At 44.1% G+C, this 9,886-nt stretch overlaps 1 protein-coding gene across 9 annotated transcripts in view; it reads right to left on the reverse strand.

Moving 5' to 3' along the window:
* Window positions 1-7,369, reverse strand: part of ANKIB1 (ankyrin repeat and IBR domain containing 1) — a 46,261-nt gene extending 38,892 nt beyond the window's left edge. For 8 of the 9 annotated variants that reach the window (XM_083578520.1, XM_083578516.1, XM_083578518.1 and 5 more), the window contains exon 1: window positions 7,231-7,369. The gene's annotated coding sequence lies outside the window, so the exon portion shown is untranslated. Of the gene's footprint in view, window positions 1-7,219 lie in introns of all 9 variants that reach the window. The other variant, XM_083578513.1, reaches the window with a different exon arrangement.
* Window positions 7,370-9,886: the final 2,517 nt, after the last annotated feature.

Genomic DNA, 9,886 nt, shown 5'->3' on the forward strand with positions numbered 1-9,886 from the left:
TGCTTCTGCCTCCCCTTGCCGTTGTTGATTCTGCTGCCGCCTAGTAGGTCTGCTGGCAGTCCCAGATTATTTGTATTCACTATGACTCATCACTGTACTTTGGTAAAAGGTAAAGGGACCCCTGACCATTAGGTCCAGTCGTGCACAACTCTGGGGTTGTGGCGCTCATCTCGCTTTATTGGCCGAGGGAGCCGGTGTACATGTGGCCAGCATGACTAAGCCGCTTCTGGCGAACCAGAGCAGCACACGGAAAAGCCGTTTACCTTCCCGCTGGAGGTACCTATTTACCTACTTGCACTTTGATGTACTTTCGAACTGCTAGGTTGGCAGGAGCAGGGACCAAGCAATGGGAGCTCACCCCATCGCGGGGATTTGAACCGCCGACCCTCTGATCGGCAAGCCCTAGGCTCTGTGGTTTAACCCACAGCACCACCCGCGTACTTTGGTAGCCAAGCCCAAAACCAAAAGTCTCATTTAGATGCATTTGGGCTTGCCTGCTGCTGAAAGCGACCATGAGGTGATTGATAATATCTTCATTTATCAGTTTTAGACCCTTAAGTTGTAGCAGTTCCCAGGACATTGTCCTGTTCGCCTCTACGTAATTCCTTCCTTATTTCAGAAATTGATATATCATGATGTTTAGCTGGTGATATATCAGGTACCCAGGTGCCTGGGATTTTCCAGACAAGCATTCCAGATACCAAGGAGTAACAGAACATTCACAACAAGGATTTGTCCTGGCAGCGAATTTTGGAGGAAATGAAGGGGGCACTTACTGCAGTGGAAACTGATGGCATTGGAGTGAGCGCATTCTGAGTTAGTTGAAATGGATGCTTATGTTTATCTGTACAAGCCTCTTTAGTCAATGATTATACACCTAATGATGCTATTCAATGCTTTCATAGCACGAGGAAGTTATTACTGCCATTTGTTTCCTTCCCATTATAGAACTCAGATACCCAAGAAATGAAGATTTAATAGCACTCATGGAATGGGGGTATTAAAAGCAAATTCTGAATATGTTCTTTCACTCACCTCACTTATTTGGCTCATCACTAGGCAGGAAGCCTTATCAAGTGCTGTAAGTGAGGCAGGAGGTTCCTTCTAAATGCAAAGCTCCAAACTACTGAGTTGCCAAATATACAGGAGATTGAATGTTGGAAGCCAAATGGGAAGTAAGGACAGGAGTGTAGCTGAGTAGACCACTCTCAAAGAAAGCAGGGAAGCAACTTTGTTTCCTTCTTTGAGCAATTTCACAACCAGTCATTCACACACAGGAAAGTACTATGGTAATCAGCATAGGAGACAAGCTGGGTAGGAGAGGCATATTCTTTCTAGCCAACTAAAATTGTATATTGACATAGATGCCAACCCCAAAATAGGGACAGAAATACCAGACACATGGAAAGAGTTAAGACTATGAACTGCTGTTTCATTATTACACAAGAGATGCACGATCTAGGACAACTTAACTCCTTTGGATCTACTTTCCTATTAAAAGTAAGATACCTTAAAAGATATCTATAGCAAAATGTCAAAGGAGCTAAGATAGGATACTGATCAATTATTGGTTGACTATGATTCCATATAATCAAGAATGTTTTTAGGCAAAAGGCAGCATTTCTTTTTATTGGATGATATAATCCAATATGCATTTACACTTGCATGCACCCCTCTTGTAAGCAGACACTCCTTGCTCTACAACTTTCTCCAGAAAGTTTCTGCTCTCTCCCTGATTAAATCACAAAGTCCAACTACTTCTACTGACCACATGCTGTTCAAGTACAGACATCTCTGAAAATATCATGGTTCAAGAAGCAACATTATACAAGTACACATACGCAGTAATCAAATGCATGTGTCTATAGTTATGAGCTGATTGGATTCCTGAATTTTGCCGAAGCCAGAAATTCTAACTGAACAGTTTCTTCTATGAGTATGTATATGATGACCTGTCATAGTGTACATATATACTTCAAGCACCACATGTAGTTAGTGACTTAATTTCTGGTGGTGGTTCACTGTGAAAGCTTAGTGCTACAAATACAAACACACTGTACACAGTTTGCCACTTGGAAATTATGAAAGTAGTTTGCACCACTAAATGCATGTTGCATATAGAAAGACTGTACAGTGGTACCTCGGGTTACGTTACCTTCGGGTATACTTCTGGGTTTCGCCCCGCGCGCATGCTTAGAAGCGCTCTATCGCGCCACGCGTGCGCGCAGAAGTGGTCCTCTGGATATGGACTTTTTGGAGTAAGTACGGACCCCCGGGGCAAATTAAGTTTGTATCCGGGGGATCCACTGTATGTGTAGGCCTCCCAGTGTGTGCAAGAGAACTTGAGTGTGAACTTCTCCCTGCTCAGTCAAACCGATTGCTCAGTCAAACCGATTGGTCACCTCTAAAGAAGCACAATATAAGTTGGAACCATCCGCATCATAAGCAGGTATGCTGAAAACATCATAAGCAGGTATGCTTTTCCCATAAAAGCAAGGGAGCTTTCCCTTCCCAAAGGAAAGGTCCTCTGTATTTGTTGTGTGTTTCTTCAGAAGCACTTTGCCCTCAGGTTCTTTTTAAAGAAACAACCCCCCCCATATGTGAATTTTGCTCACGTCCCAGATGCAAAGATATTTTTAAAAGATAGGTAGCACAAGTATCCAGGAATCAGGACTACCACTGCCAATTGCATTTGCTGTGGGGAGGAATCATAGCTCAGTGGTAAAGCATCTGCCTTGAATACAGAAAGTCTCAGGTTCAATCTCTGGCATCTCCAGGTAGGGTTGGGAGACAATCCTGTCTGAAACCCTGGTGAGCTACTGGCAGTCACTGTAGCCAATACTAGATGGATCAATGGTCTGACTCAATACAGTATAAGGCAGTTTCCTAGGTTATTTTTTCTTTGGCTTTGTATCCTGTTAAACATGTGAGAAGTACAATCTTCTCTTGGACCAGGTTTCTACCATTAGAACAGTTCTGTTTCCTGTTACTATCAAATACTAGTTCTCAAACCGGCAAGTCTACAATACAGAATTATGCCAGTCTAATAGTCCACACCTTATTATATATATTTTACATAACCTGATAAGGTACTCAAATCATTTTTCAATTGAGTGATATTAGGCGGCTTCTAGAAACAAAAACAACCCTCAATACACAAAGCACTACACAGAACAAATAGCAATTCTATAAAGAAATTTATCTTCAGTATTAATGAAGGCTTAACTTATACTAATCCAGACTGCACCACAGAGAAAGCATTAAAGGCTTAAAATATCATCTTATAAATTTACCTTTAGTACAATCATATCAAATTTAGAACAAATTAATAGTATCATTCAGCCTTCCCTCAACCTCATGCCCTCCAGATATTTTGGACTACAATTTCCACCAGCCTAGGTCTGCATGCCCAATGGCCAGAGAGTTGTACAACAATTGGAGGGCCATAGCCTCACCTGTCACACCGTTTATCCTTTGGAAAGACACTTAACTTGACCAAAAGCTGATAGCCAGAAGATCTGCTTGAATATGTCAGCATTCTAGAAGTACTAGAAATACAGTAAGTTTTAGGTCTTCAGTACTGTAGTTGTATTAAATTAGATATTGCAAAAAAATGCTAAGTGATGCATTCATAATAGTTAGCACAAATGATCAGAGTTCAGTAGTTCAGCTTACAATTATAGAAAAAGAAAGTTATCAGCTTTCTCCATACCAGAATGTTCACAGCTGAGCTATATTACCACAAGTAAGCTGTATTTGTCAGAAGTATTGCACTATACTCATGTGCTTCTACTCTAAACAACACCCTGTCTGAGAGCATGCTGTGTCATATGACTGACTTCTGTAATAGAGAAGATTCTCCCAAGTGTATGAACTGGGTAATTCAGACCCTCTGAATTCCAATTGCTTTGCTAATTATCTATCCCAGCAGACTATTGAAGGGGAAAGTTGTACCTATTAAGTACCAGCGTCTCTCAGTGTTTCTTAACACAGATAAACAGAATGATGCAGATAGACAAAATTTTAATGGTTATAGATGAATATGTATCTTTATAGACCAAGGGATTTTTTTTTAAAAAAAGATGGTAATACATTAGAATCATTCACAATGGACTTTCAGGGATAGGATGAGTTAAAACTAACACATTACTAAGTGAAACTAGGTGGGGGGAAATTGACATATGCTCTATACAAAATGGCTTGTTTCACTTTCTCCCAGGTAGTCAGGACAATATATTGGAATAAATATTAATATGACAACTTCTTAATAAGCTTTATTATATCAAATTCCAGAGGGGAAGTTATATTAGTCTGCTATAGTAAAAACAATGAGTTCTGTTGTACCTTAAAGCCTAACAGATTAAGACATAGCTTTTGTGGGGCAGGCATAGAAAGTATTCACTATAGAATGACTTTTCACCTTCTGTACAATGTAATATCTTAAAACAGGCAATAATAGTTAAGAATAAGATAATTTTCATTTTAAATATTTATTTATATTACATGTTTTACCATTCACAATTAAGCAAGAAATAGTATGTAAAAATGAATTCCTTTGTACAAAAGTAAATTAGACTAATATTCCACTTTGAAAAGAACAGTATGCAAGTAGTTGTTTATCTACTGGCAGACAGACATTACACAATTGACCTATATCAAATGGAAATTTTCCAATAGCAAATTTAGCTGAAAGTTTCTGTTAAACCAGAGATGGGAAGCCTGTGGCCCTCCAGATGCTGGAGTACAACACCCATTCCTGACTACTGGTGGTGTAGGCTGGGCCTGATAGGCGTTGGAATCAAGCAGCATATGGAAAGCCACACTTTTCCAGAGTCCTACTTTAATGTACAGTGGTACCTCGGGTTACATATGCTTCAGGTTACAGACTCCGCTAACCCAGAAGTAGTACCTCGGGTTAAGAATTTTGCTTCAGGATGAGAACAGAAATCGCGCAGCGGCAGCAGGAGGCCCCATTGGCTAAAGTGGTGCTTCAGGTTAAGAACAGTTTCAGGTTAAGAACAGACCTCCGGAACAAATTAAGTACGTAACCAGAGTACTACTGTACTGAATGTTTAAATTCAAAGTCACTTGCTTTGAAGCCAAAGGAAATGAACAAGATGAATGCAAGTGATTTCTTCATATACTATATGGTGAAGCTACACAAGGGGTTCAACCATTCTGGAACCAGGAGCTACTGTGGAAATTAAGAAATTGTCACGAGTACCCAACCCCCCCCATTTCACAGAAGATGAACTGCTGATGAGAAGAACCCTGTCCCAGCCAAAACGCCTACACCCCCATCAAACAAAACAGACCAAAAAATTAGTCAACACCTCCCAACCAAAAAACCTCAAATTTACAAGAAAGGGGGCATGGGGGAGGGGCTTAGTGGGCACCAGAGAGGCTGTCCAAGGGTACTAGGTTAGGATTGTTGCGGGGGCATGGTGGTTTAACCCTCAAGGGATTATATGCATTACAGTACTAGCACTGCACATTTTCTACCAACTGAATAGATTGTGTTCAAACAGTGCAATGTCCCACAATTCCTCAAGTAAATACTACATTCCACCTCAAAAGAATGTGCATGCCTCCTAAAATCTCTACTTACACAACAGCTAGTTTTCTGCAGAGTTATTGTTTGGCTTTGATTTTAAAATCAGACTGCAACTTTTCCAGAAGTGGAACATCTTCCAAAAAAATCTGTCCCAAGATCTAAGCAGTCCTTGTCCAATTAATTATATTCTCTTATAAGGAAAAGTTAGCTGAGGTTTACCATGTACCCTGCTTCATAAAATCACAAATTATGTTACAAAGTCCTTCTAATTGTTTCAAAAGCAAGGTTCTAACTACACATGACACAGATCCGTAACAAAAAACAGGTGGCTGCTTGTCGTAAAGAAAAGCAGCTTTGGAAGAGGGATTTCAAATATAGAAGCAGTGGAAAGATGTTTCATCCTTCCCCTCACACCCATCTACTGCATCGCTGGTCCGGATCCCCCTCCCAATGCTGTTTCTTTTTAGGAAAAGCAGCTGCTAGCCTTTTGTTACATATGCACGTGTAACATATGACTAGGCTCTAACACGTTAATGATAAGCCTTACATTGTCAAGTGATCCTGACTGCAATTTGTATTCTATTCTGCTTGTACTATCAACTGAATTAAACAAAGAAGATTTTTCTGGCCTGTACCACTTCCTGTTGTGGCTGTGTGTGTTTGCTTGAATACTGCCCCTCCCCTCCATAATGACTTTCTAGCGTGGGAGGGAATACCCAGCAAAGAGAAGACTAGTCAGAATCCATTTCCTACCAGGTTAATTGTCTAAAAGCAGGGATCTTTCTCTCCACGGGAAACATTCAGAAAATGCAACCACACTAGCTACATGAAGTGGTACAGGCCAGAAAAAAACTTTGCCAATTGATCCCTGCTGATGACATTAAGTGGCCTTCACTGATTATAAACTATCTGAATGCATAGTAGTAAGCCCGGATGTGTAATCTAATTTTGTGCATCTGTCTCTCCTCCTCCTATATATATATATATATATATATATATATATATACACATATACACACACACACGGCCACACCCTTGTACTCAGCGCTATTTGCTCCAGAAATCTGTCTCCTGCCTATAATTTCAGAGTGCTGAAAAGGGGGGCCGGGCACCGCAGGACTTAACGGTGAATCTGAATGAAAAATGTAAAAAAAAAACCACCACCACCACCACCAACCCGATCTTACCCATAAACATACACTAAGAGGGTTGGGGCAGGATGAGAGAAGGGGCAACAAACCCACCCAATCATTAACAACTCGGGATTTCCAAAAATGGAGAGCTATTATGGTGGTATTAAACGAAGGTCCGAAAGCCCCCGCCCCCTCTCTAGTCAAAGCCAAACCTCCTGAACTGGGTTTGGCGCCGGCCACCCTTGTCTCCCAAAACAGCCCCACACATCCCGAAAGGCACATTTCTGCGGATGCCCTCGACCCCCTTCCCGAAGGACGATGTCAAGTTACGTGCAACTCCCCTTTACACACCTTCACGAAAGCAAAAGGGAAACCGAAGCCTGACTGAAACCCTCTTTTTAATTTTATTTTTTTGGGGTGCCATTCGATTGCTAAGCCCCGCCGCTCCCTCGATATATATATATATATATTAAGCACCCAGAAACTAGAGAGTCACGAAAGGGACCCTCCCCGTGGCAACATAAACACACACACACGACTCACCGGTTCCTCACAGGGTCACTCCTCGCCGGCTTGCCGGTGCCTCCATCCATCCGCCCGGCGACGGCTGGGAGTAGTTATCCGCTGCCCCTTTCCCTCTTAAGGCGGCGCCGCTCCGCTTCCCCGCTGCTCTCCTCGTCCCCCCGACAAGCCCGCGAGGGGCAGCGGGGCCAGAAGCGGCCGTTCAACCCCCTCTTTCCCCCTCAGAGGTACGGGAAGGCGCTCCCCGCTAGAGACCCGAGAGCCGGGTGGCTGTGAGAGAGGGGTGCGCGTGCGCGAGGGCAAGCGCTGGCAAGGCCCCCCGCCCGCCTTTCTCTCGGCTCGCGCGCCGTTCTCAACCCCCTTTGTTCGGCTTCGGCGGCGGAACTCTCCCGAAAAGCTTCTCCGTCCGTCCGGCTGCTGCACCGCGACTCGCAGGGCCCTTCAGAGAAGCCCCTTTCGCGCTCCAGACCTCGCGAGAGGCCCGCTCCCCTCACGGCCCCGGCGTCTCAAGCCCAGGCATCTCGTGGCAGCTGCGGCATCTCCACACGAAGGAGGAGGAGGAGGAGAAGGGAGAAAGCCGAGGCTGCTGCTGCTGCTGGTGGTCCTGCTGCTGCTCCTCCTCCTCCGGCGGCCAACAACACAGCGGCGGCAACAAGCGGTCGGGCCTCCGACCCGGAACCTCATCGGCGCTCGGAGCCGCACGGGAAGCGGATCTGCTGCCGGCTCACGGGGGAGGGAAGCTGGGCGGAGCCCCGGAGGAGAGCGAGAGAGAAACCCCGGGGTGGGGCAGGGGGGAGGGCGATGCGCATCTTACTCCCCGGAGGAAGAGACCCCTTTCAAGGCTGCGCGGCGGTAAGGGAAAGCGAGGCTCCCCCCACCACAAAAAAGTCGTCGACGCTCCACAATTCGGAGTCGGCGCCGCCTCCTTCTTCCCCCGCGCCTAAATCTCTCTGCCTCAGATTCGACCGCTCTCAGAAAACGGCAGCCCTGCTGCGCGCATCTGCTTCGGAATCAAGTCCCCTCGCCTCCGGGGAATCTTGAGAGCCGCCGCCTGCGTTCCGTGGTAAAGGACCCCTGCTGCACCGGGGCCAGGTGAGGGACTGCCTGTGGGAATACTCTCCTGCGGGAGGAAACAAAATGCGTCTTGCACATAGGAAATGAAAAAGCTGGACTGGACCCTTCTTCCTTATAGTCAGGCGGTCTTTATTTTTGTTGTTGTTGTTGTTGTTTTCTTAGGTTGAGCTATTTATTCAAATATGGGAACCCACACCCGCAGCAGCCTTAAAGTGGTACCGTCGAAGCAAAGCTGATCTACTTGGGAGTCTAAAGGACAGGGAAATTAGGGTTTATTGGGCAGTTTAACAGATTGGGAGATTTATTGCACTATAAGCTTCTGTGGGTTAGAGCTATAGTCTGTGGAAGCTTATGGCACAACAAATCTTTTAATGTACCACAATACCCATTTATTTATTTTGCTGCAGCAGTTTAACAGGGGTGTCAGTCTGCAAATCTTTTACCATTGGAGTCTGATGAATGCAATAATGTCATTCACTTAAAAACAAACATGCACAGGTTGGTGGCACTTACTCAGCCGTTTCCAGTCTGTCCAACTCATAATTGAGGAAGTTAAATGGTTCTTCTTGATAATGCATGGCATCCATTGGCATCAGAATTATTATTTTGGGAACTTTTTAATGTTTGATGTTTTACTGTGTTTTTATATGTGCTGTAAGCTGCCCAGAGTAGCTGGGGAAACCCAGCCAGATGGGGTGCGGTATAAATAATAAAATTATTATCTAATATTATTATTCCAACGTAATGATTCTGAACATGGGACCAGGACTGGCATTATTTCACAGAGCAATTCTGAGTATCAGACATATGTTGTATTCACTATTAAGGTGATAAAAGGAGGAGATTTTTTTATATTTTCAGCGCATTCGTACCAGTTGAGTGACATGAAATCATGGAATGGCAATTATCCCAGAATAATTAACATATAGGGTATGGCCAGATGTGTATGTATGTGGGAATCTGGGTTGGACCTATGCATTTGTTTTTCTCAGGGCCGGTCCTACCGTTAGGCAGAACGAGGTGGCTGCCTTAGGTGGCACATGCTGGGACATAAGTGGGTGGGCACTCCTTCAGTTGTTTTCTCTTAGCCATTCCACATTCCCTTCTGCTGGAGGACAGAGCTGTGCATGTTGCACCGGCTATCCTAGCCTTCCCAAACTAGCCTGCTACTAAGTGTTGTAGAAGATGCTATCCAATGTTGAAGCAACAATCAACTGGCAGTTCCTGTATATGGAACAGGAAGGAGGCAGCATCTTGTCCTTTGCCCATGACCGCAGAATGTCATAGGCCAACCCCAAGCAATACATTTTCAATGCTGCCTCTCCCATTCCTGCGATTGGATTCATTTTGCTGACTTTCCCAGCCTTAATCCTCCTTTATTGCTAATCTCATAAAGACCCAGAAGGTGAATTAGGGATATGTTTGGATTATCTATGGGCTCTGGGCAGCTGCTTGGTTTTGCCAAGTGGCTAGTAGTGACTGTGCTTAATTTCTCTGTTTAGGATTAATGCTCAGTTTAAATGGGCTGTGAATTGAACTGTTTGTCACCATACAACCTTTACAAATTTCACACTTATAATGTTGATGAAAAAATACCTGATGC

Source organism: Podarcis filfolensis (genome assembly GCF_964270895.1).
Source record: "Podarcis filfolensis genome assembly, chromosome: 12".
Lineage (NCBI taxonomy): Eukaryota > Metazoa > Chordata > Lepidosauria > Squamata > Lacertidae > Podarcis > Podarcis filfolensis.